Source organism: Hypanus sabinus, chromosome 1 (assembly GCF_030144855.1).
Source record: "Hypanus sabinus isolate sHypSab1 chromosome 1, sHypSab1.hap1, whole genome shotgun sequence".
In the NCBI taxonomy this organism is placed as follows: Eukaryota; Metazoa; Chordata; class Chondrichthyes; order Myliobatiformes; family Dasyatidae; genus Hypanus; species Hypanus sabinus.
The window spans coordinates 17,231,922-17,244,566 of NC_082706.1; the positions used below are offsets into that span (position 1 = coordinate 17,231,922).

The 12,645-nt window shown below is 40.9% G+C and overlaps 1 long non-coding RNA gene across 2 annotated transcripts in view; it reads right to left on the minus strand.

Annotated features, from left to right (window-relative positions):
* Positions 1–12,645, minus strand: part of LOC132391144 (uncharacterized) — a 31,896-nt gene that overhangs the window by 7,814 nt on the left and 11,437 nt on the right. For both annotated transcript variants that reach the window (XR_009511100.1, XR_009511109.1), the window contains exon 2: positions 9,953–10,094. This is a non-coding gene — a long non-coding RNA (uncharacterized LOC132391144). The remainder of the gene's footprint in view (positions 1–9,952; positions 10,095–12,645) is intronic.

Here is a 12,645-nt window from a genome sequence, read left to right on the forward strand (position 1 = left end):
CATTTGGGCACGAGCTGTAAGTCCCACACCACCAGGTTCAGGAACAGTTATTACTCTACAGCTGTCAGGCTCCTGAACCAGCATGGATAATTTCACTCACTGCAGCACTGAACTGACTCCACAATTATAGACTCACTTTCAGGGACGATACAACTCACAAATAATAATAAAAAATGTAAAAAAAAGATCTTTGAAAGTATTTGTATACTTTTTCTTCTTTACTGCATTGATTGTTTGTCAATCTTCCTGTATAGATTTTCAGAAATTTTATTGTATTTCTTTATTTTCCTGTAAATCCCTGCAAGACAATGGATCTCAAGGTAATATATAGTGATGTATAGATACTTTGATAATAAATTTACGTTGAACTTCGAACTGCTTGAATTTTAATAATTCTGCAAATCATTTGGCCCTCCACTGGCAGTTAAGTAAAGGTATTGAATGAATCGATAAGGTTACTTAGAATTTATGAAGAAAAATATTGTCTATCTGTATGTGTGTCATTGCCTAGTTAGTCTGGACTGCTAATCGGGAGGATTATTCTTGTTACTTTATTGGGATCTGAGCATTGCTGGCAAGGACAGCATATTATTTTTATTCCTGACTGCTTTTCAAGCGCTGCCCTCTTGAACCACTGTAGTTCATTTGGTGAAGGTGATGTCACAATGTTGTTGATGAGTGAGTTTCAAGGTACACTCAGTAGCCACTTTATTCAGTACCCCCTATACCCAATAAAGTGGCCACTGAGGTGTATGTTTGAGGTCTTCTGTTGCTGTAACCCATCCACTTCGAGGTTCAACATGTGTGCTCAGAGATGTTACTCTTCACATTACTGTTGTAGCATGTGGTTATTTAAATTACTGTCATCTTCCTGTCAGCTTGAACCAGTCTGGCCATTCTTCTTTGATCTCTTTAATTAACAAGGTGTTTTTTGCCCACAAACACGGTAACTGGCGGTTACTGGGTTTTTATTTTTTTGTTTTACATGCTATTCTCTGTAAACTCAGGAGTAGCGGTTCCCAACCTAAGGTCCACATACCACTTCTTAAGGGTATTGGTGTATGCCACTAAAAAGGTTTGAGAACTCCTGCTCTCAAGACTGTTGTGCTTGAAATTTCCAGGAGATCAGCTGTTTCAGAGATATTCAAATCACCCTGTCTGGCACCAACAATCCATCTATGATCAAAGTCACTTTGATCACATTTATTCCCTGTTCTGGTGTTTGGTCTGAACAACAACTGAGCCTCTTGACCGTGTCTGCATGCTTTTATACATTGACTTGCTGCCACATGATTGGTTGCTCACTGCCGCTTACACACAGGAGGGGGGAGCTGGGGGGACTTTGGGGTTCTCACGTTTTACTGTCATTCATTCTTTGGGGCATTCTCTGTTTTTGTGGATGTTTGCAAAGAAAAAGCATTTCAGGATGTACAAAATATATTTTATGCATTTCTCCGACATTAGATTTGGCCTGTGAACCTTTGACTTTCACTCAATTTCATTTACCCCATCACTGAAATGTTCCCACAACCTATGGACTTACTTTAAAGGACTCTTCATCTAATGCTTTCCATATTTATTGCTTTTTTATTTATTATTATTATTATTTCTTTCTTTGTGTATTTGCACAGTTTGTTGTCTTTTACACAATGGTTGAACAGCCAAGTTGGTGTGGTCTTTCATTGATTCTATTATGGTTACTCTCATGTAATGGAATTATTGAGTACACCCTCAAGAAAATTAATCTCACAATTATATATGGTAACATATCAGTACTTTGATAATAAATTTACTTCGTGCTTTTGAACTTTGAACTTTGATTCTGTTGTATTTTCTTGCGGTACTCTCAATGCCCAAAAGAAAACGTTTGTTCTTGCAGAAATGTGTCTCCAGGACAACATCCCACGCACCATCAATGGCCAGCCATGCCACTCATGAACTTGGGCAATTTTTTTTGTGACTGCATGCTTTTCTGCTATCTTATCGAAATAATTAGGCATCCGTTAGTCTCGTGAGACCATGGATTTACAACTTGGAAGGTTTCCAGGGTGCAGGCCTGGGCAGGATTGTATGGGAGACCGGCAGTTGCCCAAGCTGCAAACCTTCCCCTCTCCACGCCACCGATGTTGTCCAAGGGAAGGGCGCTAGGACCCAAGCAGCTTGGCACCGGTGTCATCACAGAGCAATGTGGTGTTAAGTGCCTTGCTCAAGGACACAAACACGCTGCCTCAGTTGAGGCTCGAACCAGTGACCTTCAGATGCCTTATCCACTAGACCACGCACCAATGATCAGAACTGTCTTATCTATATGTGCTATGTGTGCTATGTGCTGAGTGCTGTTTGTGATTCATGGTAATGTGTTCTGTGCCTTGGGCCCAGAGGAACACTGTTTCATTTAGCTGTATACACGTGTATGGTTGAATGACAATTGAACTTGAACTCAGGGTAGTATTGGTGACATGGACGTAGTTTGATAATAAATTTACTCTGAACTTTGAATTGACCTCGCCAAGGTTTGTAGGATTAAGGCACAGTGGGTGTTGGAGGAACTCAGCAAGTCAGGATTTCTTTCTCAAATGGAAACAATAGAAAAGTTGTTCTGAGCTACTGCCAGTTCTTTGGTTTAACAATAACTTGACTATGTTTGATACATCCTCAGAGCAAGTGTGCTTCAGGGTAATGACGTTCCACCTATATCCCTGGTGTCCCAAAAATAGAACTGAGCAGTGGAAATTGAAGAGGCTGTGTACTTGAAGAGGCGTTCATAGCACATCAATCTTGAATGGAGTAATTTTTATTTTATAGGTTCTGGTGCATTTTAACATATATTATTCACTCTGTAGAGAACATGAGTTACTAGGAAAGGCTGCTTCTCATACGTTCGATACGTCTAGGCAAAGATTGTGCAACAATTTAAGCGGTGGGATAACATCAGTGAGCTTGGAGATTAGTTTGTGTGCTTTTCTGCCTCTGCAGGGATGCTTAGTCATAAGAACCGATTTGCCTCGGTTTAACAATTGCTTGTGCTTTATTTACAAAGAAGTCAGCATTCAATGCTGAAGCAGAACCTGTGGTGTTCGTACTCCACATGTGCTTCCACCCACTTGATTTTCTTCTTCTAACCCTATCAACATATCCTCTATTCTGTGTTCCCTCGTGTACTTTTCCTTAACTGCATCTGTGCTTTATGTTTGAAAGATCCTGTTGTAACCTGTTAAGTAACGAGGTGTTTCCAAAATTCCTTTTTCAGAGCTAGCAGCTCTTTCCTCACATATATATCTGTCTGGTGTGCCACCTGTAATTGTAAGGACTTCTTTTGACCTCACGGTCGATGTCAGCAATACCAAGGAGATGATTATTGACTACAGAAGGAGGAAACGGGAGGTCCGTGGGCCGGTCCTCATCAGGGGATCAGAGCTGGAGAAAGTCAGCAGCTTTAGCTTCCTTGGTGTTATCATATCAATGGATCTGTCCTGGGATCAGCATGTAAGTGCAATTATGAAGAAAGCATGGCAAAGCCTCTACTTTCTTTGAAGTTTGCAAAAAATATCTAAAACTTTGACAAACTTCTGTGGATGTGTGGTGAAGAGTATATTGACTGGTTGTATTATGGCCTGGTATGGAAACACCAATGACCTTGTATGGAGTAGCCTACTAAAGGTAGTGGGATTGGCCCAATCCATCACAGGAAAAACCCTTCCCTACATCAAGCACATTTACCTGGAGCACTGTCGCAGAAAATCAGCATCCATCATCAAGTACCCCTACCTCTTCTCACTGTTGCCATCAGGAAAAAGGTACAGGAGCCGCAAGACCCACACCACCAGGTTCCAGAACAGTTAATACCCCTCAACTATCTTGAACCAGAGGAGATAACTTCACTCAACTTTACAGATGCCATCACCGAACTCAGATGTCATAACCTATGAATTCACTTTCAAGGACTCTTCATCTCATGTTCTCAACATTTATTACTTACTTTTTCTTTCTTTTTATGTGTTTGCAAAGTTTGTTGTGCTTTTTGTACATTGATTGTTTGTCTATCCTTTTGGGTATAGTCTTTAATTGATTGTATTTTGTTTCTTGTAGTTAATGAGATAGCCCTAGGGAAATGAATCTTGGGGTGTAGATGATGACATACTGTATATCTATTTTGATAATAAATTTAATTTGATCTCGAACTTTGAATGGTTTTGATTTCTTCAGCTTTTTTTTCTTGCCTTCCTTGCAGTTCTTGTTAACACACTTGCTTTTGAATCTTGTGCCTCTCTATGCTCGTATCACGCCTCTGAATACTTGGTGTGAGAGAGTGCCATGTGGGGTTCTCACAGTCCTCCAAGTATGGGTGTAAGGATGGAATGTAGAGCAGAACACTGCCAGATCTCAGCCATTCAAGCAGCATCTTGTGGAGGCAAGAAGCGCTGGTGACGTTTTACTCGAGATCCAGCATCAGTTCCAAGAGCAACTGGTCAGAGCATAGCAATATGTGGGAGGAGTGGGGAACAGGCTGGAAGTGAGTGGGGAAGGGGGCAAAGATGGGAAAGGTGAATAAAGGAAGGGAGGAGAGACCCATTTGACTCTTCAAGCTGATTCTGCCATTTAGTCATTCGAAATCCACTCACTTTACCCACTTTCTCCCCTCTGGCCTTTAGAAATATACCTAACTTCTTCTTGAATATATATGTCACCAGTAAGCATTCGCCTTATTTAATTTTGTTAGCTTGCTCACTCCTAAACTTTCTAAACTTTTACTAGCCTCTGAGATGCCTTGAAAGACTTCTATGAATGCAAGTGGTTTCAATCAGTCCATCCCAAGAGCTGTTATTTATTTCTTATCCATTTCACCATCATTGTGAGTTTATCATATGCATTCATTGGGACCTAATCCTCTCTCCATTTCTCCTTTGTATCTGATGTGTTGATAGGATAGCTAATTAATTCTGAAATGTAAACAGAGGATGCTGGAAATACTCAGCACATCAGGCAGCATCTGTGGAAAATGAAACTCAGAGACTCTTTCTAACATTTCTGCCTTCATTCTAGAATTTCAGAAACTGCAGTATTTTTAGTTTCTTTATTATTTCTTTTTGATTTTTATTAGTTTTATTGACTTTTATTAATGCTCCTCTCCTTCTTAATATTTTCTTCATCTCAACATATCATATCAAGTACCCCACTTTTATTATCCAACTACTTTATTTCTGCCTTTAATTTGACTTTTATCTTTGCCTTTATTGACCCATCATGGCTAAATGTTAGTTGGAAAGCTTCTTTTCTTGAGGAATGCATGCTCCTGTATTATTAAGTATGATTTTCCTCCATTCATTTATCCATCCAAAACAGTTTTGCTATTCCCCACTCTGCCATTTTACCTCTTCTCACCTGCCTATCACTTCCACTCACATCTCCCTCCTCCTTCCCTTTCTCCTATGGTCCACTCCCTTCTCCTATCACATTCTTTCCTCTCCAACCCTTTACCTTTCTTATCCACCTGGCTTTACCTATCACCTTCCAGCTAGCCTAATTCCTGTTCCACCACCTTTTTATTCTGGCATCTTCCCCTTTCCTTCTCAGTCCTGAAGAAGGGTCTTGGCCCAAAACGTCAACTCTTTATTCATTTTCATAGATGCTGCCTGACTTGCTGAGTTTCTCCAGCATTTTGTGTGTGTTCCTTAGGGTTTCCAGCATCTGCAGACCTTCCTGTGTTTATGATTTACTCATTACCTTCCATTCTCATGACCTAAGTTCATATTATTATGCGTCTACCATTTGTTATCTTCCATCTTCCATGTTGTGATCGTTAATGGCTAGATGCTCCCTTTCTCTCCCATGCCTCTGGATTTAGTTCTGTTGTTGCATTCACTAGTAATTATTGTTTGCTTATAACAGGGATTAAGAAAATATTTTGTAGGAATATGCTTCCATATTTGGGTCTTCAAATCAGGATCATAGGTAGATCCATTAGAACTGAAATGAGAAGAATCATAGAGGGCTGTGACTTTTGGAATTATTTACCACAGAGATTGTGGGCTGTTTGATTATTGAGTACACAGAGGTCACTTTTTCTCTATTAAGGATATAAAAGGACCATAAGACCATAAACATAGAAGCATAATTAGGCCATTTGACCTATGAGTCTGCTTCACCATTCAATCATGACTGATTTATTATCCCTCTCAACTCCATTCATTTGCCTTCTCCCCATAATCTTTGACAGCCCTACTAATCAAGAATCTATTAACTTTCACTTTAAAAATACTAAATTACTTGGCTTCCATAGCCATAAATGGCATTGAATTTCACAGATCCAACACATTGTGGCTAAAGAAGTTCTTCCTCGTCTCTGTTCTTTTCTGAGGCTATGCCCTTTGGTCCCCGACACCCCCACTATGGGAAACATCATCTCCATATCCACTCTATCGAGGCCTTTTAATATTTGGTAGGTTTCCGTGAGATTCCACTCTCCTCCCCCCCCCCCCCCCCCACCCCATTCTTCTAAACGTCAGCAGATACAGGACCAAATTCATCAAATGCTCCTCATACATTAACACTTCTCATTACACATGATTCTACTAAATGACAGGCAAGCCTCGTCTATTCTTTGGTGTCCTAAATCAGACAAACGTTTCTTTTATGAAGTTAACTAAGGAATAAATGTCAGCCAGGATTTGTTTCTCATTACTCATTCCTCTTGTTTTATTTTTAACAGCTATTCAAATTGTTGTAACACTGTTTAGCTCCTCACTATCTTATTTGATTCTTGCTCTCTTCCCCAGGCCTGAGATGTTAGTCTCCCAATCTGTCTCCTGCTCCTTCTGACAAATATCTATCCCTAAACCAACATACTTTACTATTTGCATATTTACTTGTGATCTTCTTCATCAAATAAAGTCCTTTCATTGTGCAAAACTGATAGATCTCTCACTGCATGGTAGTGTAGTGGTTATCACAACGCTTTACAGTACAGGCAACCCGAGTTCCATTCCCACTGCTGCCTCCAAGGAGTTTGTACGTTCTCCCCACGTCCATGTGGGTTTCCTCCAGTCCCCCAAATGTTTCCTCCCACATTTCAAAGACGTATTGGTTGGAGGGATAATTTGGGGTGGGGTGATGGGCAGCATGGTTCAGAAGGGCAGAATGCCCGGAAGGGCCTACTCTGAGCTGCATTGCAATCACTCAATAAATAAATAAATAAATAAATAAAAGTTCATACTTAGCCCCTTCTCCTGCATCTCCTGCTTTCCTTGCCACCTTACCAAAGTGGGGTCTGTGACATTAAGGTTCTTGGAGGTCCCATTCAATATGGCTTGTGCTCAGGTGAAATGTCTTTGGCTCGACGGCCACAGGAGAGATGATATCAAATAAGGATTTACATTCTCTTTTGCTCTTGGAAATAAATAAGAGGGAGAAATTAAAATCTCAGAAGTCGATTCCATGGTAGATCTGTCGGGGAGGGCAGTGTTAATGCCATTCTCTGATTGTATTTCCACTGACTTTCAAAATTGCTGAAGGAAAATCATAATCACAGAGGGATTCAATATGGAAGCAGGGCCCTCAAAGTCTTTGCTGACACTAATATATGTTAATCCTACACTCGTGCCACTTTGGCCCTTCGAGACTATGCTATTCTCACAGCAATTCCATTACATCATTAAGTTCCCTCCTCTGGAACAGCACTGGAATGAGGATATTTAAGACTCCCTTTCACTTTCATAGCAGCTGTGATCTCCACAGGAAACAGACATCAGGAAACGAGCAGGTAAAGTTTAACATGAGGAGGAAGGTGGAAACCACCCAGACACCACGCTCAGCGTCCGCTGAAAAATACCAAGAAGGGCAAACTCCAGTTTCAAGGCAAACCCAGCAGAAGTAAGCAGATGCTTTAGTACTGGTAGAAGTGACTAAGAGTTGGTTGAATCATTTGGTCCACAATCCAGGAGATCTTCAAAAGGTGATGCCTCAAGAAGGCACCTTGCATTCGTAATATCCTCAGTATCCAGGACATGCTCTCTTCTCATTACTACCATCAGGGAGGAGGACACACACTCAGCATTTGTGGAGGAGTTTTTTTCAGCTCTGACATCAGATGTCTGAATGGTCTGTGATCTGTGAACACTACCTCATAACGTTGCTCTCTTTTTGTACTCTTTCTTCTGGTGACATAGAAAATTTTTATACATTGAATTGTATTGTTGTCACAAAACAGCAAATTTGACAACATATGTTAGTGACAATAAACCTGATTCTGGTAACGTTCAGATCTAGATTCAGCTTTAGAGCTATTATTGCTGATTTACGTGTTGTGAAATTTGTTGTTTAATAGTAAATAATAGGTGTAAAAATGGTTGTTGTGATGTGTCTAGTGTGATAGTGCATTGTGGTAGTGCTTGTCGCTCTCACTTTCAGTATCCACTGCTGGCTAGCAGTCTTGCGAAAAGGAGAGCTGCACATGCAAGTCTCTCCCAGGCAGTACATAACCTCTCCAATACCAAGACTCAGGTAGCACCTCCTTGCTGGCAACACATGGAAACTGAACTCCTTTTGGACTCAGGACTGGAGGAGGTCTGACACCTGCACACATAGCACGCGTGTGGACACGGCCTGGTGCTTGTGAACCAGATCCACAGCTATCACCGTCTCATGGGCAGCCTCAGGAGAGACAAATAAGTAAACCCAGGCAGCAAATCCAGAGTGGAATCCCTAAGGTGGCTGGACATCTGGATATCATTGAACATCCTTCCGGCAACTCCTGTAGCCAAGCTGGTGCCAAACGGATTGCTTCATAAACTTTCTTTTGGACTACATCTGTGAGGCCAAGAGTGGGGATCTTATCTTGATGACTGGGCATCTCAGGATCTCTATACCTTCCCCCCAGGCTTGTGATGATGATCATCACCTTTTGTGCTTCAAGACAGACTGATTCCACTCTAATACTAATAGCAGTATTAGAGTGCAAAGACATAAAATTATTATAAACTACATTCATAAATAAGTAGTGTCAGAAAAGAATAAGGAGGTAGTGTTCGTGCAAGAGAGAAATGTTCAACGATCTGTGGATGATTCAGAAATCTGACGGTAAAGGGGAAGAACTTACTTTCTTACTTACCTCCCCTTACACCCGCTGCCATTTAAGGCAGCAAAGAAGGACTTCCATCTTTGACTGTCGCACAAAGGCATAGAAGGATCGTTCATTGCTGTTTCTATCACAGTTTTGTCTTATCAATCAGAATTGTGATCCCTGAGCTGAAGCCCTGAACCTGGAGGACTGGTGGACCACTCTTAATCTGGTCTCTACCCTTGGTGACCCCTACCACGAGCCAAAGCATAAAGCCCTGACTCCAGCCAAAATGGATCTGCAGGTTATTGAGGCAGACAAGCCTCCGAATCCTATGACAAGGTTGTGCTCCTCTTGGAGGAGTGACGAAGAAGCTTTTCCAAAAATGTTTTTGGTTGTTTAAGCTTCTGAACCTCTGCACTGTTAGTAGATTTAAGAAGGGAGATTGTCCTGGATGGTGACAGTGCTGCATGAAGAATGTCGCCTTCTTGTGGTACCATCTCTCATTCACTCACACGTGCCAAATCCACTCTGCCACACATCCTAACATGTATATATACACTGATACAATCAGTTGAATCCACACACTCACACACATACACACAAAAACTGACCCTCCAACTCACCTATACACACCCCCGATACAAACACTTTCACACATGCAAGTCGATCCTCTCTTCCCACACATAGACACACGGATAGATACACACTTGTACACATGATACACATGCATGCACACTCCATTCACAAACGCACACACACACACACACACACACACACACACACACACACACAAACTATATATCAACAAAGGACTAGTATTTATTTTTAATTAACAGAAACTTTTCTCTCCACCACCAAAGTTTCTCTGCTTTGATTCATAGTAGCAACACAGACCTGTTCTCACTGTTGAACTCTCCTTCCCAACTCACGTGAGAAATTATTTGCCTCCTCCTCGCGTCAGAGCAAGCAACCTTAGAAAATTTTCTGCAAACTCCTGCTCCTCGAGTAATACCAATTTATGTTTTCTCTCTGGGATCTGGAATAGATTAAATTGAATTATAGCCACAAAATGGTTGACCTCCTCAGCTATGTTATCTGGCAGAAAGCTTGGCGCAAGGTTTTTGAATTGTAACAATTCTGAGGCTATCTGTGTTTGTTGTAAACAACATCAATTAGATAGGGATTCTGCCAAAACACTGGCACAATCAAAGAGAGAAGATGCTGTTTGAGTTAACTGTCATCTTCAAAAGCTATGCAGAGTCTCAGAAAGAGAATCAACATTGAAACACATGGGAGAGAGTCAGGTTGGTTCATTAACTCAATACAATTCCACTCAAGAGGTGAACTTTGTGTAATGCAAATTTTCAATGTAAGCCCACCTTACTGGCACTGAAAAGGGTCAGTCTCATTCCTTCCGAATCTAAATATTCGTGAATATTTTTGAAAGATAGCTCAATGACCACTATATTAGGCACAGGAGGTACCTAATAAAGTGGCCACTCTGTGCATGCTTATGGTTTTCTGCTGCTGTAGTCTATCCAATTCAAAATTTGATATCTTGTGCACCCATGGATGCTCTTCTGCATACCACTGTTGTAACGAGTTGTTATTTGAGTTAATGTCACCTTCGTGAAAGCCTGATACAGTCTGGCCATCCTTCTCTGATCTCTCTCATTAACAATGTTTTTATTTTACCCACAGAATTGCCCCTTGCTGCATGTTTTTTTTTTGTTTCTCACACAATTCTCTGTAAACTCTAGAGACCGTTGTGCATGAAAATTCCAGGAGGTCATTAGATTCTAACATACTCAGCGCACCCCATCTGGCGCCAACAATAATTCCATGGTCAAAGTCTCTTAGATTTGATTTCTTCCCCGTTCTGCTGTTTGTTCTAAACAACAACTGAACCTTTTGACCATGCCTGCATGACTTTTATCCATTGAGTCGCAGCCACATGATTGGCTGATTAGATTTTTGCATCAATGAATAGGTGTACAGGTGTATCTAATAAAGCAACCACAGAGTGCATTTTATTTTACCATTGTTTACCATTTAGTCTCTTTTTAAATTGCATTTCCTTTTCTTCTGCTTTTTGACTTCCCTCTCATGATTTGGCTTTGAACTAGTTCTTGCAAACAAGTGCTCTCCAAAAGGGCCAGTCTAGTTTATTGGCAATTTATCATGTTTGGTGTGTTTATTTGGGCTGGGCATGTGCCAAATTGGTGCAGTAATCATTATTTCAAGGATCAGGGATCAGCTTTATTTGCTATATGCATTTACACGCAACAGGAAATCGCTACGGTGTGATGGTGCATAACAACAATCACAATTAAACAATGAAGAATTTTATTCAAATAAAGTAAGAAGTACAGATCTGGAATAAAAAGTGCATAAATCAACACCAGCATATATTTACAATGTAAACAGCATTATAAAAAGTAGTTTAAAGTGTTTACAGAGCAGTGACTGTGGTAACAGATAGAGGTGAATGGTTGATCAGATGAACTTAGATTAATTTAGATCGGATAGAGGTAAGTGGAATGGTTGATCAGATTAACTTCCTGGGAGCCGAAACTTTTAAGATGGCACAATTTTTTTGTTTTAATATTCCTATAGCACCTTCCAGAAGTGAGTACAGGCCATTTGCTAAGTGGGCAATGTCCACAATGATGATTAGAAACATTCAGTTGACTGCAGCTCCTAGGCTACTGTTGAACTCTCGGAGCCCTTGTGTGAACCAATGTCCAGGATCACAAGAGGCTGTAGGAAATTTTAGACTCAGCCAGCTCTGTCATGGGAACAACTCTCCCCACCATTGGGGACATCTTCAAGAGAGAGCGCCTCAAGAAAATGGCTTCAATCACTGCAAACCATCACAATTTGGAACACGCCATCTTCTCATTACAAGACCCAAGTTCAACGTTTTAGAAGCAGCTTCTTAGCTCTGCCTTCAGATTTTTGAACAAAACAGGAACTCCATGAACACTACCACAATATTCCTCTTTAGCATTGTACTACTGCCGCAAAATAGCAAATTTCATGGTATGTACCAGTGATAATAAACCACATTCTGATATATGTTATTATGAAAATAATTTACATGTGACATTCATAAATCAACCACAACAATGCTGGTGATTGGGGTTCAATTCCCACAGCTGACTGTAATGAGTTTGTAGGTTCTTCTGGTGACTGCATGTATTTCCTCTGTGTGCTCCAGTTTCCTTGAACATCCTGAAGACATACGGTTTAGTAAGGGTTAGTAAATTGTCGGCATGCTACGTTGGCGATGGAAGCACATCCATTTGGAAGGGAAAAAAATGATCGGTGCCATGAGGTATGGAGGAGGCTTGACCCAAAAGCAGAGCAGTGGAGATGATTTAGTGATGAGAGATAACTTTAATGGACTGGCTGGTGGTGTAGTGGCATTAGCACTGGATTTCAAGTCAGACGGACAGTTCAAACCCAGCTGGGTCCCACCTGGGTCCCACCTGGTCAGCAGAAGTATCTGTGCTGAAGAAAGGCCTGGCAATCTACTTCTGTATCTTGCCACGAAAACTCTATGGACCCTATGGTCCATGAGGCCA